General features: G+C 50.6%; 1 long non-coding RNA gene across 3 annotated transcripts in view; it reads right to left on the reverse strand.

Annotated features, from left to right (window-relative positions):
- LOC118145495 (uncharacterized) overlaps positions 1 to 27,951 on the reverse strand; it is a 105,235-nt gene that overhangs the window by 7,081 nt on the left and 70,203 nt on the right. Inside the window, exons 5-6 of one of the 3 annotated variants that reach the window (XR_013522935.1) lie at positions 11,317 to 26,990; positions 4 to 7,479 (exon numbers count right to left, since the gene is read on the reverse strand). This is a non-coding gene — a long non-coding RNA (uncharacterized LOC118145495). Of the gene's footprint in view, positions 1 to 3; positions 7,480 to 11,316; positions 27,091 to 27,951 lie in introns of those variants that run through there. The other 2 variants (XR_013522934.1, XR_013522933.1) reach the window with 2 other exon arrangements.

The following is a 27,951-nucleotide window of genomic DNA, read 5'->3' on the forward strand; positions in this document are numbered from 1 at the left end:
AGCATTGCCTGCCTCGTCCTGCAGTGCCCTTCTCCCCTCCTGGCTCCTTCCTGGAGTCATCCTGTATATCCTTCTCTCTGCTGGATGAAGGCTAATCTACTCAAGTTGTAAAATTATCGTGATGATGATAATGAATGCGATGATAAAGTGCAATTATTTTTAGGGTTATTGTTTAGGGTTATTATTGTTCCTAAGGATGCTGCTTTGTAATTGGGATTTCGGGAACATTGCAGATGACCATGGGACCCAGGGGGTAGCTTCAGTGGTAAAACTCAGGCACTGTGATCCCCAGATGAGAGATGGAGTTCGGAATCCTGCCCAGTCCCCCTCAAATTAACAGTCAGGGCACACGGGGCTGCGCTCTACAGCACCTTTGTGCAAATTAAGAAAAGATGGCCTCTCTGGGTAAATGGATTAGAAAACTGTACCTCCTTAGGGCAGATGCAGCTCCAAGGGTCCACAGCCTCAGGAGTGATCACAGGCTGGATTTCAGCCCCACTTACTTACCTGCCGGGTACTTTTGAGCAGTACACAAACCACCCCACCGTACAAGGCAATCCTGAAGACCCCAACTAGTAATAGTAATGGCCAACATTTAGTTTACTCTGTGCTGGCATTGTAGTAAACACCTGACATCAATCCCATGAAGCCGCTACACTTTGCATAAGCCCCATTTTACAAATGAGGAAACTGAGGCTCAAAGCAGTGAAGTAAATCCCTTCAAGACACACAGCAAACAAATGAAAGTTCTGGGGCTCGAACTCCCGCAGTCTGGTGCTACAGGAAATGCTTTCTGTTCTTAATATTTTGGAAGGGAGAAGGGTGGCAGAGGGCAAGAAAATATTGTCAGAAAATTAAATTAGCAGGAAAGAGGAAGTGTATTGGCTGGGGCGTTATGGGGTGAGGCAGCGTGGCCCAGTGGGCAGAGCGTTGATCTGGAGGTCACAAGGCCCAGGTTAGACTTTCAAGTCTGCCTTTTACCAGCTGGGTGCCCCAGACAAGCCCCTCAACCTCTAGACCTCAGCATCCTCACTTGTGAATATCTGAATATGGGAGGCAGATCTCCAAGGATCCTTTAAAGCTCTCGGATTTCCATTCCCACCACCAGTCCTAAGAGTGGCTGCAGAGGGACAGGAGTGGGCCAGGGTTCCCAGCGTCGTGTAGGTGAGGCGGGCAGGGCAGGGCCTGTGCATCCTTAGCCCTGCCCCAGCTCTGTACTCCCAGTATTTTCATTGCTGTTACCATCCTGATCGGGTCCGCAGCAGCTGCTGTCTTAATCCAATAGAGCTATTTATCAAACACACACAATTAAGGCCATGGTTGCCAAGATCAGCCAAATAGATTTATTCCAGAAGTGGAGAAGAGCCTGGGGGTGGGGAGGGGAAGGAAAAAGAGCTGGAGAGTGGGTGAGCGCTGAGCTGCCATAAGCATGATCAAGAAGGAGCTAGAAGTATGAGGTTCCTGGAGACTGGCTTTGTGCCAGGTGAATCTATATGCATTATCTGTGCTTATTACCCCATTTTACAGATGAGGCAAGTGGTGCACAGACAGGTCACACAACCTGCCCAGGGTCCCACCCGCATCAAGGGGCAGAGCTTGCATTCAAACTGAGGGGACCTAGCTTAGGGGGTGTGCTCTAAACCACTGTGTCACATGGGGCAAGAGAAATCTTAAAATAGAAACTGGGACTGAGCATCGGCCTAGGAGACAGCAAGATTTCAGATATCAGACACCACGAGGTGAGGCGAGTCTCCTGGAGCAGATTTTTACAAAGGAAAATTTTGAGAACTGGTTCCATGATTCTTGGACTCCTTTGCCAGATCAAGGATATGAAAGAGGGAACAGAGGAAGGGAGGTGCATGGAGATCTCTCTGGGGAGCTGGTGCTATGCTGTGATACTCACTCCTTAAGAAGAATGAGGGGCTTCCATAAGAGAGGTGGTCCCCACAGTTGGAAACTCAGAGGCCCAGGGCCTGCCCAGCTGAGAAAGCTGCCGTGGCCTGGGGCAGAAGACTGAGGATGCAAAGGGTTATATGTGTGTGTCTCTTGGAGTCCTGATTGTGCCATGTGTATGCAAACACCACGTGAGGGAGGTTTGCCACCAGGACTGCCCAGGGACGGAGGGGTTCAGCAGCAAGACACTGGAGGCAGGCTCCCTGCTCCTTGGGACCTGGTCATGAGGCACAGCCATGGCTTGAAATGGAACATTGACCTCCCAGGCCAAGGCGACTGCAGGTGGAAGATGCCCATGCCTGAGTCCCCAAGGAGCCTACATCTGCACCCCATGGGGACCCTGGTTTAACCTTGCCTTGGTGCATAAAAAACCACAGCGCCTGAGTGAGGATTGGTGAGCAGAGTGAGAGAAAATAGCAACTCTGTGTCTTCCCTGCCAGCCCTGACCCCAAGAAGGGAGAGGGAAGGGAAGCAGTTACCTGTGAACAAAGACTGGAGTATAGATTGATATCACAAACTGGACAGTCTGAATCAAGCTGGTTCTGTGATTCTATCTGCTGATGATCTAAGGGCAAGCAGAAAGCAATGGGAACAGCCCCAGTGTCCACCTGGTGCAGGGGATGGTGCCATCCACTGAGGGCATTCCAGAGGGAGGGTGGAGGAAAAGTAGTTGAGCTGGGAACACTTCTTGGGAGAGGGCATTTGCCATGCTGGCCACTCTGGGTGCAGAGTATGATGGGACCCAAAAGGCCAGGTCCCATTGAGATGGTTGATGAAGGTCCCACATATTCTTTCTGGGTCACCACTGACCTCTTCTTTGATTCCTGCACTGGGCCGCCCATCCTGGCCAGCAAACTACTTCCTCCCATCATTGGTCAGGGAGACAGCCTTTCCTTAAAGGACCCTCTATCTCCTCACCTAGTGGGTGGGCTTCTCGCAGGAACAGGCGTGCATGGAGCTGGAGAGGAGAAATCCAGCTAGGCTTGTGTTCAGGTGCATGTCCTGTGAGCACAGAGTGAATGCAGCGGTGCTGCCCATTCCAGGACCAAGACACTCAGCCTCCAGCTACCAGGAGCATTGAACGGCGTACAGCTGAGGCCTGTTCTGACCAATGCCCTCAACTAGAAAGAGCCATCTTGCCCAAACATACTTACCTTCCCTGTGTCCAGTGACCAGTTTACACAGATATACAAAGGCCCAGCCCATTTACATCAATTCTGGACCTCTTTGAAGGGCTGTGGCAGTGTCAGAGCTCCCTGGGGGATGGGCTGAGGCCTCCCCTGTGACTGCATCACAGCTCCACTTCTCCCTGCCACCTAAGCCTGCCTCCCTCACTCCCTTGCTATGCTGCTTCCAAGAGCTCTGCCCAGTAAGCCTCCCACATGCAAGTTACCATCTCAGAGGCTGTTTCCCAAGAATCTGAGCTAAGATTGGGCCTTCCTCTGTGTGGGCACTCGTGTGTGCATGTGTTCATGTGTGTGCATGTTGAAGGGAGATCTCCATGTATGTGCATGTGTTCGTGTGTGCATCTTGAAGGGTGTATAAGGCAAGTGTGTAAGCACAGGTGAGGGTGTGTGGGTGTGTAGGCAGGTGGACACGGGGTGGGAATACATGAGATTGTGTATGAATGTGGGTGTGTGAGAGTTTGTGTGAGGGCTGATGTTGGAACATATGTGAGCAGGATTGTGTGTGTGTGTGTATGTGTGCGTGTGTGCCCACAGCAGGTAGCCCAGGCAGATTCTGCCCCTATCTCTCTCTCTGTCTCTCTCTCTACTGTTCCCCTCACCCATTTCTTCTCCTTGCTCAATCAAGGACCACCCTCTTACCCTGGGGAAAGCCCCCATGGAAGCCAGAGGCCATGTCTGGACAGAGGAACGGGACCCTGGCATTGTAGTAATGGAGAATGGGAAAATTACAAGGAGGAAGGGGACAAAGTAGCCTTTATTTGCTCCAACTGTCCTCTTCTCACTCACACCAGTGATGGGGGGGCTCAAGCACCCACAGCCAAGCCCACCTGTCAGGACACCTTCCCCTTAGAAACTCCCAATGGGCTGCCCTATCACTTCCAGTCACCCATCTGGGCCCCTCCCTCCTGCCCAGGCTGATCCAAGGCAGCCGAGCCCCTCTTGAAATGCCATTCATCATTCCCCATGTGAGGATGCTGAGCCCTGCTCCCAATTCTGGGTTCCACCCCCACCCCCCGACACTCTGTGGGGTCCAGATGTGGCTGACCAAGGCCAAGAGCAGATAGGAAAACAGTCCTTCCCGTCACCACCACCTGCGTGAAGTTAGGGAACTATGTCTGGGTCCACTGTTTTAGTAGCCACAGCACGTTGTTTGTGCTTACATTGACCTTGGGGGCCAAATAAAAATGACCAGATTGTTTCAGGTGGAATTCTGCCAAGCCAGCTCCATCCACCCACCCTGGGCTTATTCCTAGAATCATTGATTTTTTTTTTTTTTTTTTTTTTTTGATCTGGAAGTGCCTGACTTTACATTGATTACTGTTAAATATCTTCGTGTTGATTTTGGCCCAGCAATTCTGCCTGGGAAGACAGTTTGGATCATAAATCAGCTACAGCAAAGTAACTTGTGCTTTCGAGGTTTGGATGGACACATCTTTTGTGTTTTCATCCAAGTGTCTGTCGAAATTACTGGACAGGCTGGAGCCAGGACAATGTTTTGCACTGAAAATCCCTCTCCCAATTCATTCCCTGCCACCCAAACTTCTTGAGTAGAAGCTGTTCAAACCACCATGAACCTGGGCTCTATCTACTGATCTGCTAATCCAGTCCTCCTGTGGGAAAAGGGGAAACATGACTTTAGTGAGCCTAGGCTTGCCGTTGGACCATGCCATGTTCTTTCCCAGATGCTCCTGGATTTTCTTCCCAGTCACCCAGTCTAGGCTGTTTCTAACATAATCAGAATCCACTCTTCCACCCTTTTTTTTGGCAAAGGCTGCTTTGCCCCCTTTCATCTCCTTATAATTTTCTCTTTCTCTGTGACTCTTAGAAATCCCACAGAATCCTGGAAGTCCCTTTTATATGGGGTAACCATATAATTTTTCAACCAAAAGAGGTAACTTTGAGAGTGTGTTAGTTATCAATTGCTTCGTAACAAATTCCCCTAAAATTTAGCAGCTAAAAACAACATTTACTATCTCATAATTTCTGTGGGTGAGGAGTTTGGGTGTGTCTTGGCTGGGAGTTCTGGATTGGAGTCCCTTATGAAGTTGCAGGCAAGGTGCTGACCCAGGCTGCAAGCATCTGAAAGCTTGTCTGGGGCTGGTGGATCCATTTCCAAGATGGCTGACATGGCTGTTGGCAGGAGGCCTCATTTTCTTGCCACGTGGGCCTCTCTGCAGGACTGCCTGAATTTCCTCACAATGTGGCTGTGGCTCGGCAGCGTGAGTGATCCAAGAAAGACAGTGAGGAGGAGGCTGAAGAGTCTTTTATGACATAGTCCCGAGAGAGACACACTGTCACTTTCACCATATTCTATTCATTAGAAGCAAGTCACCAAGTCCCAGCCCACATTTGAGAGAAGGAAATTTAGGTCTCACCTTTTGAAAGAAAGAGTGTCTAAAAAATGTGTGTTCGTATTTTAAAATCACCACAGGGAGTGAAAGGAGATGGTGGATAATTACACCAGGATGATGAGGTGAGCCAGGTCTGTCCTAAACAGAACACTTGATCACCCAACTCCAGACCATTTGGACCCAGAGCCACAGTGAAAAATCCATCCTGACTCTCTTCACATGCCCACGCATAACCTAAACAAAAGCTCACAAAACAGCATTTAACCTTACCATATGCATTGACAATATAAAATATTCCATTTCATTCTATTTTATTCTTTTCTACTCTGTGTGTTCTTAAAATATTGGTATAGGCAACTAAATTTATTTCACAACCCACTAATGGTTAGCAACTCAGTTTGCAAAAGCAAACTGCTATCCCAGAGTGTGCTTTTTGTGTACAATGAAGCAACTTCCGTTCTCCATCTATTTTGGAGCTCTCCATGGGTCTGACTCAAGTTTCTTAACCTACTTTTCTTATCCCTTTGACCCCTCCTTCCTTGGCATACACACACACGAGCTTTAGCTCTACAGAGTCACTGAGTCATGAGATGCATGAAAGACACCGGACAAGGAGTCACACCCGTCTTCTTTATGATATCCATGGCAGACATTACTAATCAATCATGGTACTGTCCCATTAGGCTCAATGTCCACTTCAGAATCTTTTCTAACCCAGCACTCCAGACATTTTTTTTTTTTTTTTTTTGGCAGAGGGGACAAAAGTCTATTTTACAAACCATTTCTCTGAAAGTGAAAATCAAACTCTCTGAGTCTCAGACAGATGAAGAGGCTTTCTCAAGGTCACACGGCTGATTAGTGGTGAGGCAGAAACTGGAAGTCCACTCCCTGGCTCCCAGGCCACTGGCCACTGGTGTCTTTGCTGACCAAGAGCTTCACAAACATGTTTTTTTTTTTTTTTTAAGACAATGTCTCGCTTTGCTCTGTCTCCCAGGCTGGAATGCAATGGCGTGATATTGGCTCACTGCAGCTTCCACCTCCTGGGTTCAAGTAATTCTCTTGCCTCAGCCTCCCAAGTAGCTGGGACTACAGGCATGTACCACCATGCCCAGCCTAATTTTTTTATTTTTTTATTTTTTTGTATTTTTAGTACAGTCAGGTTTCAACTTGTTGGCTACGCTGGTCTTGAACTTCTGACCTCAAGTGATCCACCTGCCTCAGGGGCATGGGATTACCAGCATGAGCCACTGCGCCCTGCCAGCTTCACAGACTTTGACTATTCATTTATTGTCATCTTTGAACTAATTCTCCTGACCAGGATCCAGTGATCACTCACCAGTCCATACCTGAACTGCCCTTCCTCCATGCCCACCACTCACCCAAGCTGTTAATGAGACCCCAGACTCTTCCCAGGGAGAGCATCACCTGGGGATTGACCTGCATGGGGTTACCACCAAGAGAAGCATCTTTGTGTGAGATGCAAGAAACATCAGGAAAAACTCGCTCATCCTCTGGTTCAGCTGTACCCCATCAGCTGGAATCAAGGGGTCTGGAGCCCCCCAAACCACCTGTTACCACCAAGTGGGCTCAGGCTGAGGCCTTGAGTTGTTTCATGTGACTGCTCATCCTCTGGTGCCAGCCCAGGCATCAGCTTAGGGATAAGAAGACAAACAAGAATATGGGCATCACAGGTAAACTTCCAGTTACCATGCTGCCAGGAGGGCGCAGTTATTGAAGTGGCCTGGAGTGCTACCTGAGCACTGAGAGCAACATCTCTCCCTGAGACACCCTATACGCCAGGTGAAGCTTTCAAAGGATATTCTGTAGTATCTGTAGTAAGAGAACCACAGAAACTAAGGCTCAGAGGAATCAGGGAGCAGTGGGCCCAAGGGAAATACAAACCACTGGATATTGATGGAGAATGCACTGTAAGGCCCAGAGCAGGGAACAGTAGGTGATGAAGCTGCTCCCTGCATGGCGTTTACATTCTATGGAGGGAGAGAGACAAAAAGAAAGTAAACATATACCCAGAAAATATAGCAGGTGGTGATAGGAGCCAAGGGGAAAGATTATACAGGGGCACTGGGAAAGAGCTAGGGATGCTATTTTTAGATGGGTATTCAGGGAAGGCCTCTCTGAGAAAGGGACATTGAACAGGGACCTAAGATATGCAGGAATGAAGCTGAGGGCACTAAGACCCCAAGGGTTAAGTGGCTGGTGCCAAGCACAGATTGATTTTGCGGCAGAGCAGGGCCCAGAATCCAGAGCTCCAGGTGTCCGGTGCAGGGCTCTTTTGTGGCTCAGAGCAACCTCCCCACTGATTGTGGACTGGTGCCCGGTACAGCTCAAACCAGGATAGCTTCCAAGCCTTGCTAGCAGGTCAGCCTGCTGACTCTTCCAAGAGAGCTGGAAGTGTTCCCTGAGCTTGGGGATGGCCCCTCTTCAGACCAAAGTCTTATAGCCAAAACTGGTCTATTTCCAGTGTCCCTCATCAAAACCTGGGATCAGTGGGGTTATGGGAAGCCGGGTCAGGTGAAGGCGGTGCCTGCCTGGTATCCTGAAGCTCTTGAGTGAGGCCCGCACACAGACCAGGGTTTGCTGCCAGGACCCAGGCTGAAACCCAAACACCCCTTTCTCATGGTGCAGTACCATGGGGACATGTCAAATCAACATGGATTAGGCACATGGATAATCAGCTTGAAGGGTTCTTGGTCCCATCCCTCCCCCACTTCCTTTTCTTGCTTCCTTCTTTTTTAACTATCAGGACTGGGGTGAGGTGAGATGGGTGGGATTGAAAGATGGTTTCTGGGGGCCAGGCATAGCTGGTCCCTTTGTGTCCTAGCAAGCCAAAGGCAATTTACAGTGTCCACACCCCCAACATGCTGAGGTGCAAAACAGGGAAGCAGTGAAGATCTAGAGCTCTGAAGTCACACAGACTTAGGTTCAATTCTATTCTAATTCTTGGTGCTTAATCTTGGGCAAGGAAACCACAGCTTTTTGTAAAAGGGGATAACAAAGCATCTTTGTCCCAGATCACTAGACAGTGCGAGCAAGGCCTTCCACACAGTGCCTGGTACAAGCAGCCAGAGATATGGACACCAGTTATAGTCTCCCTGGGTGCACCATGCCCCTGACTTAGCCAGACTATCTGGGTGAAGATCAAATGTCATCTATGCTCCTTTGTTAGAGGTGAAGGGAGATGCTCTGGAGATAGACTGGAAACTCACTCTCCAGATCTCCTTTTCCCTTGTGCCAAGGTAAATCACATGAATGCATTGGTGAGAAGGATAAGTACATGTTAGCTATAAAATGTTATCCAATCAGGCCATGGTGGGCCTGATTGAGCTAGACTCACACCAGCCTACTGTGGATGTTGTTGGTACCCTACTCAAATCCCGTTTCTGAGCCAGTGCCCATTTCTCAGTTACAGTAAGTATTAGCTGCTAATGGCTCACAGATGCCCCCTAATCTGGAGCATCATCCTCCAGGAGCCAATGTCCTATGGACATATGTATGTAAGAGGCTCCTCTCCTTGCCTCGAGGTGGGACAACCCTGTGTTTCAATTCGTGTTGCCAAGTTCCCCGTGGGAGTAAGCTGAAGTGAGTCTCCAGATGAGATCTGCCCCCAGCCCCCCGCCAAGCCCTCCTCTCTCACTCTCACTCCTCTTCTCCTTTCTCAGTCAATCACATGCACTGAATCCCTGCCTCAGGCTCTGCATCCAGAGACCCAGACCCAAGACACAGGCCGCCATGATTCTAGTCTTACAAATGCCTATTGCTTCGGAGTCTTGGGAAGAGGAGCTCCCCCTTCCCCACCCTTGATTCCTGCTACCCCAGAAGACCCTGCCTCACCTATCTGCCCTTCCCCTCCCTGCTACCTTCACGTCTTCTCAATCTCCTCTCCTCAATGCCCTTCCCCTATCCAAATCCCATACCAGCAACTCTCATTTCCTTCCAGGTAATTCCCAAATCCTCATGGCTGCCACATTTGCCTCTCCCCTGCTCAGCCCTACTGTCTCAGATGCCTGCTAGGTGTCTGCACATGGCTGTCTGGCACCTGAAAATGCTCTGACTCTAAAATTGAGCTTCTTTCCCCAAGCCCAGCTTCTGCTCCTGGCCGCTGGCTGCTGTAAATGGCATTCCTCTCTACAGCTCTGCAGCCTGCAGACTTGACTGTGTCCTCAATTCCTTCTCTGCTCAGCACCAGCTCTCTCACATCTGTCTTTCTCTCTTCACAGCCTCTTCCGTTCGTCTGCCTCATCTGTTCTGAAACCATCTTGGCAGACATTTGCTGAGAACTTACTACAGGCAAGACCCTAAGTTCTTTGTGTTTCTGAACTCAATTTCTTATCATATGCACCCTTGAGAGAGGAATTACTATCTTCATCCTCATTTCCTAAGCGAGGAAACTGAGGCATAGGGAGGTGAAATAATTCAACCAAAGCCATCTAACTAAAAGTGATTGGTTGTCTTATTCCAGTTTCCCCAGAAACCAACCTCAAGAGAAGGATTCAAGGGTAAAAAGTGTATTTGGGGCATGATTCCAGGAAACACAGGGAGGGGAGTGGTATAGTTTGTATCTGTGTCCCTACTCAAATCTCATGTTCAGTTGTAATCCCCAGTGTCGGAGGTGGGGCCTGGTGGGAGGAGATTGGATCGTGGGCGTGGATCCTTCATGAATGGTTGAATGCCATACCTTGGTGCTATTTTTGTGATAGAGTTCTCACAAGATACGGTTGTTCTAAAGTGTGTCCATGGTGCTGCTCCTGCCATTTAAGATGGTAAGAACTGGAGCATAATCCGTTTGAGGAACTCAGAAGCAGGGAGCTCAAAAAATACTCAAGAGCTGAGGTATTGATACTCAGAAATGCTCAGGGAGCTGGGGTATTAATATACCAACTCCTGTTAGTGCATGCTTGAGAGTTGTTCTAAGGGACCTTGAGTCCCTGGCATTCCCAGTGCATGCAGAAGGGGCTTTTGCAGCCTGAGAAAGTCCTCAAGCAAAGAAATGCTGGTTCTGGGAATTGGTAGTCAGGCTGCTCAATCAAAAAAGTTAGGGCCAAGGGGGCAGGCCTGCTCTAGAGGTAGAGTTGGAACCAAATCCAAGCAGTGTACATCCAGGGGGCATACCTTTAACCACATGTTCTGCCAGCTCTGACATGATTTTGCCCATCATAGCCAATTTATCCTCCTGCCCTGAGTTTGAGTTACTTCTCTGCTTAAACTACTTCAGTGAAGACTGGGCTGAAGCTTCCAGGTTTATCTTGCAGTCAAGGTCACCCCCAGAATGACGCTTGCCTCTACTACAAGCATGTTTCCCACTCCACCCTGCAGACACCAGGTCTTACCCTCCCAGCATCTGCACTTCTGCTCATGCTGTGTCTCTGCTGGGATGCCCTCTCTCCATCACTGCCCATTGGTCCTGCCCAACCATAAGGCTGCCTGACCACACAGCCTTTCCTGAGCTCCTGAGTTAGTAGTGAGCCCTTGCACCTCTGTACTCTATAGTTCCTGCTTGCCCTATCAAAAACACTCTGGTTTGTGCTACGGCTGAACTCAGAATCCCAAGGGATTTGGGCTCCTGGGCACTGCATGCAGCAATGATTCTGGTAGCTACCAATAATTCCATCAGCCCCAATGTCCCCTACTCTTGGATGCTGGGGAACAAGGACAGTGCAAGATGGGAAATAGGGGCAAGTGTGCCTCAGTCTAGAGTCCGGGAGAAACAGCAGTGCTTGAATGACTCAGCAAAGGGGTTGAGTGCTGAGGCTGGTGTGGGCTGGGATCAGAGCTGATGAAGTGGGAGTTGGGGATTGGTGACTCACCTTATCCCACACAGAGGACAGCAGCCAAGTGGACTCTGGCTCAGGGGAAAAACATCCAGGGACCGTGCATTCAAGGGGCTCCATCCACAGCTCTCTAGGCCTGTTGCCTTCTCCAAAGCAAAACCCAGTCTCAGCCAAAGTCCTCCAGGATTTGGTCCCCACCCTCCTCCAGTCTCCCACGCTGTGGCTCCTCTCAGTTCTGCTCCAGTCATAGGGACCATTTGAGTTACCAGAAATCTCCATCTCCTTGACTGCCCAGACTTTGCCTGAGCTGTATCCTTTGCTTAGAAGGCCCACTACTTCCCCCGTGATGCTGACGCAACTCCAATAGCAGCCCCGGCAACAACCAAGGTGTGGTTGCAACACCCCACGTGTGAGTTACCTGCTACCTGCCCCTCCCCCAAGTCATCACAACCTTGGGCCTGCTTCACCCTCATGGCCTGTTTTTAAATGCTGGCTTTATATCAGTCAGATGTGATGAGGCCAACAAATCAGGAGATGACCGCCATTGATGGAAAAGATGGTTAGTTACTCACAGTTCCTAACAGAAGTGGGACACACCACACCACTCAGGGCCACATGGGGAAATGCCAGGGTTGATTGGGAGGCAGAGGGAGTGGAAGAATGTGGGCAAGAGTCTTTACTGTGGTTTCTTGAAGAAGGAATGGGCGAGGCAGCACAGGCAGGCTTAGGATTGGGGGTGTTTGAATAATTTCTGCTGAATCTGATGCATGGAGGCTGTCCCAGGTCGTGTAGTACCTGGCCCTGGGGTGACGAAGGTGGGTGGATAGTGGCCTAGAGTGCCAGAGCCCATTGAGAGTCTGATAAGGGAGATGGTTGGGTGTGGGCCCTGGGTTTGTTGGTTTGCATATGCACAGGCAAGTCGTTTAGGATCTCTGGGAACTGGCGAGCCCTTGGATGGGCACTGTCTACAGGGTCAACAAAGCCTATGTCAAAGCATCAGAAACACGTGGTTCATACACGGCCCTTGCCCCATTGCAAAACTCTCCAGTCAGATGATGAGCTGAGTGCCCAGCAGCCGGGCCACTGCGGAGCCCTAGCACTGGCCGACAACGGGGAGGTTCTTGGTAAATGTTGGGTAGATGAGGGTCCACTGTAGACCAGGCATGATGCCAAGCACTTGGGGACACAGCAGTGGACAGGCAGAACTAGATCCCTATTCCTGTGGTGTTTACTTCCAGTGGGCACATCAGACAGCAAAGCAGCAGACAAATACATACAAGAGAGAACATCACTACCAGGAAGTGCTGTGAAAGCAAAAAACCAAACATATAACAAAGACGTCATAGGACCAGGGTGGGATGGAGGGGCGGGACAATGATAGAAAGGGTGGTCAGGGCAGCCTCTCTGAGTATGTGACAAATAGGCCAAGACTGACATACGGAGACGTTTCAGCCATGTGAAGATTCCAGGGCAGAGTATTCTGGTAGATTAATACATCAAATGAACAAATGAATGAGTGAACACATTAGTCCTTCAGTCTGGATTTCCCACTTCTTTGCTGCTGACTTTAGTGTGTTTTGAGGCTTAAAGGATATCAGTGCAAGAGTTCCACATATTAGAATCATTTCCATCACGGTGTCTCCTCATTGACGGGAACATTCCCCACGATGACTTGGGCCCTGTGAGCAGGCAAGTGTGGGCCTCAGGGAAAGAGGCCATTCTAACCATCTTTGTTCAGTGACCACTCCTCCCACTGGTACTGGAGCCAGCGATCTTCTTGCCAAACTTGTCCCTTATGAGAATCAAAGGAGTTAATTTATTGCCCCAATAATAGTGCCTCTTGCAACGGGAGGATGAAGGGGATTCTTGCTCAATACGTGAGGTGCTGCCGGGACATTAGCCACTCAGGCCAAGCCCAGGCTGCAGATGCTGCAGAAAGAGCCCCAGTTGCAGACGCCCTGGGCTGCCCAGACCCTCCAGGAGGCTCCTTTGACCACCAGGGCTGGGAGTCGAGGTGGAGGGAACAGCAGCAACCAGTCCCTTTGGGGATCTTTGTAAATCCCCAGAGTTTCTTGGGACAGCCGGGTTGCCTAGCTGAGCTACCAGGACCCACTTTTCCAGGCTCTTTGGAGTGTGCAAATGTGATTGTCAAGTGAAAGTCAAAGAAAAGAAGCAGAGTGATGAAGCCGTCAGTCGGCAGGCAGAATATAAATAGTCTCAACAGGCCCCCTCTCCAGCGCTGGGTGCTGGCAATGACATCCTGAGATGTTCATCATGCTGGCTTCAAGGGTTGTTTCAGCGGCTGCCTGGGTTTTCCACAGGCTGTGGGCCTCCCCACACTGCATCAATCTCAGCCACGTGGTTATTTCCTCCCCACTGGGAAGGCCCTGACTGCCTCTTTGGGTTCTGGAGGGGAACCTAGAACTGCCAGAGTCACAGAGCATTAGGGGAGCGTGGGAAGGGCAGAGAAGAAAGCAACTTCCCTTCCCCAAGTTTGTAAGTAGTGGACTTGAACCCAAGTATTTCTTGCTTTTAACCACCATGGTATGTTGCTATTGCCACCTTCTTTACATTCATTTACTTATTGCTTCATTTTTAAGATATTTCTTGAGCCCCACAGGGAGTGGAAATAGCACAGATTTCAAATCCCAGACAGCTCCTCTGCTTCCTAGCTAAGTCAGCTCCTCTGCTTCCTAGCTAAGCATATCAGAGCAAATTCCTTTGCTTTAGTTTCTGCATAAATGAAAAAGGATTACACTTACGCCTTGCAAGTCTTCTCTTAGGCTTGGCATGAATACATATGGATATCCTTGTACACAACAGGCCCTCACCCCCGTCCAGCCCTGGCCTGGGGATTGCAGAGAGCCAGATGTGGATGCCACAAAGTCCTGCCTTTCATACGTTCAAAGACCGGTGAGGAAAGACATGCTGGACCAGCCTGCTTCTCCTCCAAGGCAACATGGAGTAGGTGCTACACAGAAGCATAACTTCAGCTGTGACCAATTATACCGGTGAGGTGAAGGAGTTTTATTGGAAGATGGGCCCTTGAGCCCCCCTGGAGGGCTGTAAGAAGGTACAGCAAGTGGAGAGGACAGCAATAGCAAAGGCTGGAGACTGATACAGTTTGGATCTGTGTCCCCGCACGGATCTCACGTTGAATTGTAATCCCCAGTGTTGGCAGTGGGGCCTGGTAAGAGGTGATCGAATCATGGGGCAGTTTCTTATAAATGGTTTAGCACTGTTCCTTTGGTGCCGTTCTCATGATAGTGAGTGAGTTCTCATGAGATCTGGTTATTAAAAGTGTGTAGCACCTCCCTACTCTCTCTCGCTCCACTGGCCCTGTGAAGTGTTGCTCCTGCTTCGTCGTCCACCATGACTGGAAGCTTCCTGAGGCCTCCCCAGAAGGAAAAACCACTATGCTTCCTGTACAGCCTGCAGAACATGAGCTGATGAAACCTTTTCTTTATAAGTTACCCAGTCTTGGGTATTTTTTTATAACAGTGGAAGAATGGACTAATGCAGAGACATAATGGCTCTTTGGGGACAGGGAGTAGATCAATGTCACTTGAGCAAAAAGACCAAAGGAAGGATTGCCAGTGTCTGGTAAGGTGGGGTTAAGACCAGACCCTGATTGACTTTTGTTGTTACACTGAAGAATTTAGCTGCATTGTCTAGGCATAGGGGAGCCATTCATAGTTCTTGAAGAAGGCTGTGGCATAATCTATCTGGGGTTTCAGGAAGAGCATTCCGGGGCAGCGTGGAGGATGAATTTGAGGGGCTGAGAACAGGGCAGAGACCAGCTCAGAAGTTCTGCAGAGCAGCCAAGAAATAAAGGGTACATAAATCTGGATAAAAATTAAATAAACGTATTGAGCACTTACTGTGTGTCAAGCACTTTGCATCTCTGCATTAGGTGCCCTTGTTCCCATTTTGCAGGTGAGGAGACTGAGGTGAAAAGTGGTTAAATAACTTGCTCAAGGTCACAGAACCAGTGAATCCAAATAGGATTCAGATCCTGGACTGTCTGAATCCAAAGCCCTGAAATTTCCCAGCCCCTGATGTATACAGGCAAAGAGAGCCCAGAAGGGGTGCTAGGAGCAAGAGAAGGCTCAGTAAGCTTAAGAGATCTGGATGGCATCTTCCTTCCTCAGTGCCCCAAGCTGGGCATCTTCGCTTTGCCCCCTCTAGAACCATATTCTGCCCCTCTCCCCCTGCTCTGAATCCTGGGAGGCTGACTGTATGGGCTGCAACCAGTCTCTCGTGTTCTTGGCCATTAGCTTCTGGTTGGGTTGCACCCACGGGACTGGAAAGCAGACGGAGGGAAGGGAGGAAGCCGGGGTACTTGTTCCCCACTCTGTCACTACCTCAGGGGGGCTATGTCACTCTACTGAAGACACAGCTGCTCCAGAACATCCCTCTCTATCTAGCTCTGTAAGTTCTGGCAGGTGCTGGCAATGGCTCTCTTCTCTTTCACTTTGAAGCCTGGGATAGTGACAGCACCCTGTGTTTTTCTATGGGACTGTCCCTGAGTCTGGAGCTGAGAGAGGACAATTTGCAGCAGGTGCCAGCTTATGCCACAGCTACCTACAGTCACCGGGGTGGATGAGCTTGCCCAGAGAGCATGGTGAAAATGGGACACAGAGGCTGGGCCATTTACATGGGTCTGACATGTAAGAGCCACCAGTGGGTGGGGGGCCAAAAAGGGACTGAGGATGGATGGGGTTGAAGCCTCCGTTTCTCATATCCCCACCTGGAAATCATTACCCACTGACTTCTCCCTCTTTGTCAACAGGTGAGTGGAGGACAGTGAGATGAGGTTTGCCGGTCTCCGAAGACGGCATTCAGCTCTCTCGGGAGGTGAACTCACCAGCACTTCTGTGTTCTACCTCCTGCCTCCTGGGGGTTCTGCTGCTGTGAATACAGTCCTGGCTTTGGGCTCTCTGGGGGAATAGGAGGGCATGTGGAGCTGCCTCAAGGGTTATCAGGAGAGCCTTATCTGGGAACTGGGTGACCCTCTTTTGGAAAAGCCTCTTCCATCCCCAGGGACCTACCTGGTTGGCTGAGATCTCAGAGCCAGCCCCTGGAAGAGGTGCTGTTTATAAAACAGGGATCCCCAACTGCCCCTGTCTGTGGCTTGGCTTGTCTAGCCCCAGCAGCCAGCTAGCTGCAGAGAGGACACACCTCAGCAGCAGGGGAGAGAGGGGTGATGGTTCCAGTTGCGCATGTTTATAATTAAAGAAGGAAATGGCCAGGTACAGTGGCTCACACCTGTAATCCCAGCACTTTGAGAGGCCAAGGAGGGTGGATCACAAGGTCAGGAATTCGAGACCAGCTTGGCCAACATGGTGAAACCCCGTCTCTACTAAAAATACAAAAATTAGCCAGGCGTGGTGGCAGGCTCCTGTAATCCCAGCTACTCAGGAGGCTGAGACAGGAGAATTGCTTGAACCTGGGAGGCAGAGGTTGCAGTAAGCTGAGAACATGCCACTACACTCCAGCCTGGGTGACAGAGCAAGACTCCATCTTTAAAAAAAAATTAAAGAAGGGGAAGAAAGGAAGAGGCTGGGAATTTGAATTGTATCTTCATAGTGCAAACTTGAACAAAGGTAGATCCATTGACAGCCATGAACTTGAGAGCTAGAAAACACCCTGCAGAACCCCCACCCCTCATTTCACAGATGGGGAAACTGAGGCCTGGGGAGGGGGAGTTACTCTCAGCCTCACAAACCATCCTGGCACAGCACACAGCACTGCCACCTGCCCTTACCACAGCCCTTACCTGAGAAAAGAATGATTATTTCATACCAATTACTGTCCGTGTGCCTGAAGCTTGTCCTGATCCAGATTTTACCCACCCTTGTCCTCACCATGGAAGCAGCTGGCTGCCCCACGGTGGAGGCTGCCTGAGTGCTAGACAACTGTTTTTTCACAGGGAGGAAATTAGATCTGCTTCTCCAGGAAAGGCGTTTGTGAGCAAAAGTGCCAGCCAGTTGGGTGCTGCACAGGGCTCTGTGTGGTCCACAGACTCCAGCCAGGCAGGAGAAAGCAAGGAGGAAGGGGCCTGGGGCTGTCAGGGCCATTAGAAGGGGCCCTGGAGAATGTGCAGGTGGGTGAATGGAGGTGCCAAGAGGAAGGGGCTTGCCCAGGGCCACACAGTAAAACAATACCCCATCCTTTTACCTCTCTGTAGCCCCTTTTCCCAGCACAGACTACCCCTTCACTCAGCATTTGAACCTCCTGGGGAAAAGGGTGCCTGAGCCAGCAGTGGCCAAAATGAGCCTGTCCTTACTTGTAAATTCAGTTTGGGGTTTTCCAGCCATGCTAGATTGGATGATGGTTCAGCAAATATTTACTCCCCACCTCTTCCCACTCTGGTCAAGGCACGCTCCCTGCACTGTTGAAGTTGGGCTTGGCCAAGTGCATTGCTTTGAGTGAGAAATATTAGCTGACATGACGGGGCAGAGGATTGAAATGTGTTGGTGCACATGGACCCGCTGCTCCCTTGTGCTCTGGTGATAACAGCCAGAGGTACCTTTGTAGGGCTGCTGCCCTTCCGCTGGGTGGTACAATGAACTTACACAGCGTGAGCCCAACCTGCAGCCTGCAGCAGAGCTGCCCGGCTGAGCCCAGCTGAGACTAAGAGAACCTGGATCAACCTTCAGGCCCACCGATGGGAAAATAAGTGCTTGTTGATATAAGCTACTGAGATTTTGGGTGGCTTGTTTCTCATTTTTGTGGCAATAGCTGACTGAGAGATCCAAAGCTGGAACCAAGGAAGGGGCCAAGAGCTGGGGTTGGGAAGAAGCAGGATCTCCATGGCCTTCCCACTGCCACAGCCCTGCAAGGGAGGGATGGATGGAGAAGATGCTGTGGATGTTCTCAGTTAACCTCGAAGAGGCCACACGAGTGTGGGAGGGTGCAGTGCCTCACTGCATGTCTGCGAGGGAGTTATCATCTCCATGTGAGGACTGAGGCTCTCCAAGCTTGCTGAGCTAGAAGGTGGCAAAGCTGAGACTAGAACTGGGTCTCTTGGCTCCAGTTTCCAATCTGCCAGGCAGCCCAACCCTGAGCCAGTTGAACAAGAGACCCATGAGGATTGAAACCATGGCCTGGCCCAGCCACAGGACCAACACACGGTGCTGTGGAGGCATCAGAGTTGCCTCTGCTCCCAAGGAGCTTCCGCCCAGCTAAGAAGATGAGGTTCACACTGGGAATCTGCAGGATCCCAGGCGATGCTCCCTGTGTCAACCTGGAATAAAACTTACACTCGCCCCTACTCAGGGCAAAAAGCCTGGCTGGGCTGGCTGGATCATCTTGGGTCATGGGGCCGGGTCTGTGACATCCCCTCTCCCTGGCAGTCAATGTCAGGCAGTGTTCCAGGCACGGGCTCTGGAGGCTGACAACATTCAGCAACCCACGCTGCTCCTTTTTGGCTATGTGACCTTGATCAGGTGCTGTATGTCTCCGGGCCCCAATTCCAACATCGGCTCAGCTCAAGGGGGCTCACTGCCCCGGTTCACTGCGGGAGACAATGTGAGATGCATGGAGCACAGAACAAAGACCCTGGCACAAAACTGGCTCCCGATACCCGGCAGCAGCTGCTGTTTTACTATGATGAGGTTGCTCAGGATGGCTTTAAGCACAGGTCTCAGTCTGCAGCAGCCAGGATCTGTGTCCCCTGGGAAATGGCCGGCTCTTCCAGTATCCATGCTGGGAAGGGAAATAGGTCAGAAGAGTTTTCCTATCACAGTAGAGAGCTGCCCTTCACTTTGTGTCCCCAGGTGAGAGCTTTCAGGGTCCCAGGAAAACAGGGCCCAACTGGCTTCTACTAAAACACCAGGGTGGGCAGTTTACAGATAGGCCTTTGAGCTGTCACTTGGTGGTTCATTGCCAGGGTTCATGGTCCGAGTAAGATCAGGCCTCAGTGAGGCCAGATATAGCCTGGGGAAGTGCAGGTTGAGTGGCTGGGGGTGGGGTGCCCTGCTGGGGCCTGGAGAATTTTCCCAGCTCTACCCTCAGCTCCCTGCAAGGCACATATACTTTCTCCTTGAGGATAATTCTCCAAGAGAACTTCCCTTGGGAACAGATCTTTGGAGAGGATGGTAGCCTCTGAAGAAGGTGCCTCATCGCCTGAGTCTTCCTCATCTCCCTCCCTTTGAGACTCCATTAGGGAGTTTACTCTGCTCTGTTGACTCTGCTCTTCCACTTTCACTGCACACTGGGTCTTTCATTCAGTAAGTCATTCTGAAGATATTTATTGAGCCTCTACTGTATGCCAGGCTCTGTGCTGGGCCCTAGGGAGTCAGTAAAGAAGACTTCAAGGTTGCCTGCCCTTATGGAGTTTACCGTCCTAGGAACAGGAAGGTTTGCTTGAGCCATCACCTACACTCTTTCCTTGTCACTCTGTAGTCTAGAGCAGGCAAAGCTGAGGCGTCTTGTCAATGTTAAGGTCATAAGGAGTGACTGGGGGCCTGAAGGTCTGGCCACCCTTGTGCAGTCCTGATTAGGGAAGCAGAGTTAGGGTGGCAAAACCAGAGAAAAGTAAAAAGAAAAAGAAAATCAGCTACAGATCTGCCTTTCTTCACAGTCCAGCACACATAGCCCTCCTGCACAAGTAACTCACTGTCTTCCCGTACCCAACTTACCACCAGACCCTTGGCTGATTAAAAAATGCAAGTTAGCTCACTGCATTGTCAACATTACAAGTGACCTTCTCCAGCACAAGCACCGTCCTGGGAAATCCCCAGCAAGCCTTTGTCTCCTTGCAGTCGGCTCCTCTCCTGCTCATCTACACGTTGCTCTCTTACAACATCTTTTCATATCGCCTTTCTCCACCTACCACTGTCTCGGTAAATTCCTTTACCACCCATGTCGCCAGCCCTTATAGTCACTACCTATGACAGTCATCAGTCTACTGTGCAACCTTGCATAAGTCACTCCCCTTTTCTGGGCCTGGATTTCTTCCTTTCTGAAGAGAGCGATACTGGATCAGATGACCCCTGAGGCCTCTCTTCTTTGGTGAGTCCTGGAATTGGCTGTCACACATGGGTTCACTCCCAGGACATGATTATTCATTCAGCAGATCCTTGCAGAGGTCACTCTGGCCATGAACCATGTCAGGGACCCACCATGACCAGGCCTGGCCTTCCTTTCTCCAAGGAGACCCTGATTTAGAGTTTTTTTTAAATAAAAACAAACTCATTTGGGATATCAGCTAATAGGCCAAACAATTTTTTGCCTGCTTCATAATTCTCCTTCCTGAACAATATTGAGAGATCACCACTTTGGTTTCTGCTGTTATCTCCTGGGAAAAGAGGACACAGATCTTAGCAAAACAGGCTTCATCGTCACCGTGTGTCTATTTCGCTCCCAAGAGATAAGATAATCATCATTAATTACATGGTGAATAGTTGGGGATGATTGTTGGCTTCAAGCCCATACAGGAAAGTAGCACCTCTTCCACTCAGGCTCTCACATTCTGGAGAGGAGAGGGAGCTGGTGAAGCAAGGTGGCTTTGAAGCCAAGCCACCCACCCCGCTTCAAAGTCTGTTTGGGCAAGTTTCTGCACCTCTCTATGCCTCAGTTTGCTCATCTGTAAATTGGGAATGATGAGAATAGTCCCTGCCTATCTCAGAGGGTGATCGTGAGGATTAAATGAGCTATTGTTAAGTGCCTGAGTCCAACCAATGCCCCAGCAGTATTTTCTGAATATACACTAAGTAGGCAAGCCTCCAAGTCGTGACTTAGGAATCACAAGGCAACGGACTCAGGAAACCCAATGTCATTGATCTTATGACCCATGCTAATCAGGTGAGCTGAAAACAGCTAATTTCAACATGTAGAGAACTTACTCTAAATCAGACACTCTTCCAAATGTTTTGTGGGTATATATGTGCACTTACCAAGTTAATGTGGGTATATATGTACATGTACCAAGTCAATCTTCACAAAATCCTAGAAGATACATAAACACTCCTTTACCACTCTCATTTTACAGATGGAAAACGGAAGCACAAAGAGGGTGCAGTGCTGGTTGTGGGCATCAGACTTCAGTGCTACAGCTGTGCAGAGAGCAGAGCTGCAGGGTCTTGAGTCCCAGCTTTGTTAGCTCTGAGCAGCTGTATGGCGTAGGGTAAGGCATTAACGTCTCTGTTTCTCCATAATTGTGAAGTGGGGGAAAGAGCACCTAGCCCACAAGGCCTGAAATACTGTGGGTGGCATGCCCAGCATGGTTGGCACATGATGGGGCTCGAGAAGGGGAAAAGTTATTTTAAAAAAGAAAAAGGGGGATGGAGCAGATGTCCTAAACCTACCACAGCCCCACAGAAGCCAGGACCTGGAGCTTCTTTCAACTGCACTGAAAGTAATTGGAATGGGGGTCCTCTCCCTTCCCACCCCCACTCAGAGCCCCACAGAACAGTCCTAGGAGTAAGGATGGAGGAGGCAGACCTGAGAATCCGCCCACCCTGGCTTCCACTTCTGCTCTTCTACTGAACAAGCTACAGGTCCTCGGGTAATCACTCCCATCTGTAGCCTCACTTTTCTCATCTCATCAAGAGAACAGCAACTGCCACTTCACAGGTGTGGTGAGGAACAGGTGAGACCATTTAGCTCACATTTATAAAGCCCTTGCCAAGTGCCAGCCACCCTTCTCTACATGTCACGTGCATCTAATCCTCCCAGCATCCCTGTGGAGTAGGTACTGTCATTCTCCCCTTTCACAGAAGCAGAAACTGAGGCTCACTGAGATCAAGGGAGCAGGATGAGGTCACGCAGCATCTGAGGGGTAGATAGGCACCATCAGCGCAGGCAGGGCCACACAGCCCATGGCTCATGGCCAGAGTCAATTGCTCCTAGAGGTCCCTCTCCAGCTCCCTGGATTTGAAAGCAGGAAAACATGGGCTGTGCCCTGATTTATGCTTCAAGCTGAGATGTCCCTGGTAATCTGTCACATGTCCCTAACTAGGTGTGGGGCTCCAGAGCAGCCGACGCCATTCCCGCCTCTTCCTACATTGCAGTCATCCCAGGCTGCAGGCGTCACATAGGGAGGGGCAGCCAGGCCTTCCCGCCTCCTGCCTCAGCTTCCTTCCCAGCCTGCAGGTGAACGTGATTTCCCCATGGCCAATTCCTCTTCCCCAGAGCGCCTTCTTTCTGTTCCAGTTTTGTGTCTCCTCGAGCTCAGGACAAATTGCTGTCTCTGCTCTGCTAGCAGGCAGAAGCAGAAACACGCTGCTGCAGGAAACTCTTTTGCCCCCAACTGGCCCCTTGTTCACATTCCTGTGGCTTCCGAGGAGGTCTGGCCCAGCCTCCCTGAAGTCATCTATCATGGCTGGTCAGGCTGGAGGGGCTGCTAGAATCAGCTTCTCCCACCTCGTCCTTTTCACAGACCCGGAAATGGAGGTGCAGACAGGGGCATAGATCTGCTCAAATACACAGGAGCTCAACTCAGGAGTAGGACAGCTATCAGGGAAGAGCCCTGTGACTTGCAGAGTTTGGCTTCCATCCAATACCCAGTCCAGTCCTGCAAGGTAGGTGTTATGGTTCCATTTTACAGATGAGGAAACAGCCACAGAGAGGTTACGCTGCTAACTTGAGGTTACATCGAAAACTGTGGTCAAGGGCTTTAAGCCAAGGCAGTCTTGACTACTAAGTCAATGTTCTTTTCTTCTTCTCACACGATTAGTAACTATATATTGAGGTTGGGGCCCAGATAAGGCCCACCCACCAAAATGGCTGGATTCTACCCAGGCTGGAGTGCAGTAGTGTGATCTCAGCTCAGTGCAACCTCCACCTCCCGGGTTCAAGTGATTCCCCTGCCTCAGCCTCCTGAGTAGTTAAGATTACAGGTACACACCACCAACCCGGCTACTTTTTGTGTTTTCAGTAGAGACAGGGTTTCACCATGTTGGCCAGGCTGGTCTCGAACTCCTGACCTCAGATGATCCACCCGCCTTGGCCTCCCAAAATGCTGGGATTACAGGCATGAGCCACTGTGCCCGGCAGGATTTTCTTTTTAACCCCCCAATCTGGGCTTCCTCACCCAGGCTCCATCCTTCACCTTGCCTTTTTCCAGTAAGGGTCTGTGACCATTTCAAGCTGGCAATGATGCTAAGAAAGAAGCACCCTCCAGTGAGCCCAAACCTCCTCCTCATTTTCTCCCTTTCCCCAGTTAGCCCTGGGGAAACGGGTGCCACACTGGTCCCTCTACCGCCTTGCTGTGTCTCTGACCCAAGAGGCTGCCACCCCTGTTCCCACATGTCAGAACCCTGCCCATTTGCAGGCAGATACAGGTTCGAATTCCTCCACACTCTCTATGGGCTGTGTGACCTTGAGCAAATGACCCATGCTGACTCCTTTGCAAATAGAGTGATAATCCAGTTTTGGAGGGATATTTGGAGGACGAGATGAGCTCTTAAAGGTCCAACAGTCTAATGCCTGCACTACAGGGGACCCCAGGGATGGAAGCTGCTGTGTTATGGTGGTTTGGGTGACATAGGTGGAGCAGGGATGTGATTGCTGATAAGACAGGGGGTAGCAGGAGGCCAGAGCCATGCAGAATCAGGAAGGTGTGGCTTAGATGCTAGCGAGAGGCTCCTGTGGTGACCAGGATCATGTTTAAGTGACACCAAACAGCAGGACATTCCAGCCAGCAGTAGGAGTCCCGAGGAAGCGGCCAGTGCTGCTCTGGGTGTATGGGGCCCATGGCAGGCAGGCAGTGGCACCACACTGGGCCTGGTCATCCAGCCCAGTTCAAGGAAAAGACTCAAAAGAGCCCCCTGAGGAGCATATCTGTATTCTTACTTTATAGATGAAGAAAGCAAGACACAGAAAGGGTAACTAACTTTCCCAAGATCACCCAGAGTTGGTAGCCAAGCCAGGATTAGAACCTATGCAGCCTGGCTCCAAATTCTGACCTGTTAACCAAATATTCTCTATGCCAGCTCACCATGGGTTTGAATTGAAATGCCGCCACATCATAATTGGCCCTGCCTTGAACCCCAGCAGAGCCAGAATGTGGACAGATTCCCAAGGGAGGCAGGAAAGCTAGGCCGAGTGTCAAACCAGGCTTCCTTCACCCCAGGCGGACGAATTCTTCCTCCCTCTTCCTTTACCCCAGAGCTACCAGAAAAAAAGCTTGGGCTCCAACGACAGTTTTTAATCAGTTAAAAATTAAATGAGAAGAAACCATTAAATGTGAGCAGGAGGGTGGCCTTGAACTTGTGGAGGCGGCGCTGGCTGCCCGCCCCAGCTGCCTCCACGCGGAAGCTCCCTTATTAAAAAATCAACTGTGGTGTGGTGGGCCTTGGGTGGTCTCTAAAGGGATTTGGGACCAAATCAGCACCATCAGCCAGGAATGTGCTGCAGGAGGTCCCAGAGCCTTCCCCAGACGGTGACCCTGGACACAGTGACGTTCACTGGCTGGCAGGAGCAGCCCTGCCATAGAAGGGAAAAAGAGGGCATAGGAATCAAAAGGCCTCCCAGGCCCCGGAGACATCTTCTTGAGGGCTGGCCGGATGCCTTCACCTCCCACTCTTTGCACAACAGACCACACAGCCTTCCTCTCCCCCCACGTTGGTCTTGGTAATTCTGCTCACTTAGCCATCCCCACAAAAGACCTCGGGGCTGCCCACGCCTCCTTCTAGGGTGGCTCCCAAGCCCCTTCCTCTCTGAATTACTCACTAAGCCCCCAGCTCCAGGCTCCCTTCTCAAGAGGAACAACCCTGCTGCCTCCAAAATGGGCCTGAGGACCCATGGTGAGAAAATTCCATGGGGGTGGCTTCCTCACTACGATGTGGCATCACCCAGGTCCCTTCCCCTCTCCAGCCCTGCGCACATTGTCTGACTCACATTCCACAGGATAGGAATTATGCCCCTGGCAGTTGTGCAAGATAGTGGTCCTGCCTCCTGAGAGTTAGAGGCCTGAGTTGTCCACAAGAGCATGGGAAGAATGGAGGGGTTAACAGGAGGGGTTAACAGGATGGTTCCAGGTGTCACTGGACACACATAGGCAGCCCTTGGATGAAGGCCTTTCACTCTCTTGGGCTGGGGCAGGACACGGGGTGGACCACCTCCCCTTCTTCCCCACACCAGGCCATGGGGCCCATGAGTCCTGGGCTCTGTCCAGGGAACCAAGAAGCTCTGCATCCTGGTGAATCTTTCCCTGTCTGCCTGCATGGCTGCCTGGCTGGACCAAGCCCCTCAAGTGGCAAGCATGAATCCCTCAGAGGCAGTGCCAGGGATGCCTGGGGAGGATTTTGCTTCAGGGCTGGGGCCCATCTCGACTTTAGCCCTTATAGGCCTTGTAGCCTAAGTCAAAGTGCTTGGACTTCTGGCCCCAATTTGTCCATCTGTAAATGGGGGTGGCAGCTGCTATGGAAAGCAGTATGGAGGTTCTTCACATCTTAAAAGTAGAACTACCATATGATCCCATAATCCCTTATTTGGGTATATATCCAGAAGAACTGAAACCAGGATCTCTAAGATACCTGCATCCCATGTGCACAGCAGCGCTCTCCACGGTAGACAAGATACTGAAACAGCCTCAATGCCTGATGACAGAGAAATGGATAAAGATAAGATAGAGTGATGGTGGCAAGTGTGGGTGGCTCGTGCCTGTAAATCCCAGCACTTTTGGAGGCCGAGGAGGATGGATCACTTGAGGTCAGGAGTTCGAGACCAGCCTAGCCAACGTGGTGAAACCCCGTCTCTCTAAAAATACAAAAATTAGCCAGGCTTGGTGTCAGGAACCTGTAATCCCAGCTACTCGGGAGGCTGAGGCAGGAGAATCACTTGAACCTGGGAGGCAGAGGTTGCAGTGAGCCGAGATCACGCCACTGCACTCCAGCCTAGGCAACAGGGTGAGACTCCATCTCAAAAAAAAAAGAAAAGATAATGTGATATATATACATATAACAACAGAATATTATTCAGCCCTAAAAAAGGAGGGAATCCTGCCACATACAACAACATGGGTGAGCCCAGGGAACATTATGTTTAGTGAAATCAGCCAGTCCCAGAAGGACAAATACTGCAGGTTCCACTTGTGTGAAGGGTTTGGAGTAGTCAGACTCATGGAGGCAGTAGAATGATGGTGGCCAGGAGCTGGGAGAGGAACAAACAGGGAGTTATTCAACGTGTAACTTGAGTGTCAGTGGCGCAAGATGACCCAGTCCTAAAGATCTGTGCTCTAGTGCCTGGAGTAAATGGCACCGTAGGGTGCAAAAAATGGGTTCAGAAGGTAGACCTCACGTGAAGTGCTCTCACCACAAAAACAAACCGAAAGCAAGGGGCACAAGGGTACATCTGGACGTGACAGATACGTGTGTTACCTTGATCGTGGTGATTTCTGGCGTGTCTGCCTATGTCTAAACTCATCAGATGGTGTACATGAACTGTGTGCTGTTTACTGGCATATCAATTATCCCTGGATAAAGTTGGAAAAAAACAAAAAGAGGAGGGGAGGGTGAGACTGACTAGAAATTGTGGGGAGGAAAGAGCTCGGTGCTGGCAGGAAGAACAGAAGCTGCATGTAACAGGCACCTTCCTAGCACCACCCCTTCTAAGCACCACGTGGGCATGATCCCGTTTCTCATTTCATTGTCACACACACCTGTACTGGGGAAATGATTTTCTCCTCTCCACACGTACCTCTGACTCTTGCATCTCGCTGATCAATGCTGATGGGCTCTGGCTCTTCCCAGACACAGCGCCTGCCAATGTGGAGCGAGAGTTGAACTAACACGGCTTCCACCTCTCCACGCGCCCCTTGCCGGCCACCAACAGTGTCCCTCTGTGGAGCAGCCTAACACCCTAGGAGCAAGAAGGCATGAGCAGTGGGGTCTGTCGCCCCCAGGGAAGCAAGCCTCTTTGTGCAGGAGAGGAAGAGGACAATCCATGCCCGTGGCCTCTCCACCTCATTCTGTGCCTCACCCCCCACCCACCCACCACCCATCCCTTCAAAGGAAGCCCTGTCTGCTCTGTCTGCCCTCCTTTTGGCCCCTCTCTCCCCTCTCCCGTGGAGGATTTATGGTTTTAATAATGCTGTCTTTCTCCATCCGCCTCCCTTGCTGTTTAGTCCCCTCTAAAGATCCTTAAAATTAAAACACTAATCAGGAATTTATTTTCTCATCAATTGTGCCCTTCAGGTTATGAGGCCCGGGTGTTTTCACAGCCTGCTGGCTGGCCATGGGGAGGGCCCTGCAGAGGGGAGATGGGTGCTGGGGTGGGAGGGTTCTGGCTCCAGTCTCTTGGAAGAGAACGGAGAGGAGAGGGAGAGAGACTATAAGAGACAGAGACAGTCAGACCTGAGGTCAGAGAGAAACAGCAACAAGTGGAGACAGTGTCAGCAGTAACTGAGGGAGACAGAGAGAGCTCAGCCTGCTCTGGGGGTCAGGAGAGAGAGAAGGAGGGCTGGGGACAGAGATCAAGGCAGTGAGGCACACAGATGGCAGGAGGTGCAGCCAAAGAGGATAGAAACCAGAGAGATGCAGAGACGGAGTGGAGGAAAGGGGCAGGGAGTAAAGAGAAATAACAGAGCAGTGGCTGGGAAGCTGGGGGCAGGAGAGGCCAGGAAGACCCAGCAGGCCAAGCACACACACACTGGGGTATGGACAAACTCACCCCTCTCCTCAGAGGGGCCTGCACTCCTGCAAGTTGACATATTTAGAGGGG

Source organism: Callithrix jacchus, chromosome 10 (assembly GCF_049354715.1).
Source record: "Callithrix jacchus isolate 240 chromosome 10, calJac240_pri, whole genome shotgun sequence".
Lineage (NCBI taxonomy): Eukaryota > Metazoa > Chordata > Mammalia > Primates > Cebidae > Callithrix > Callithrix jacchus.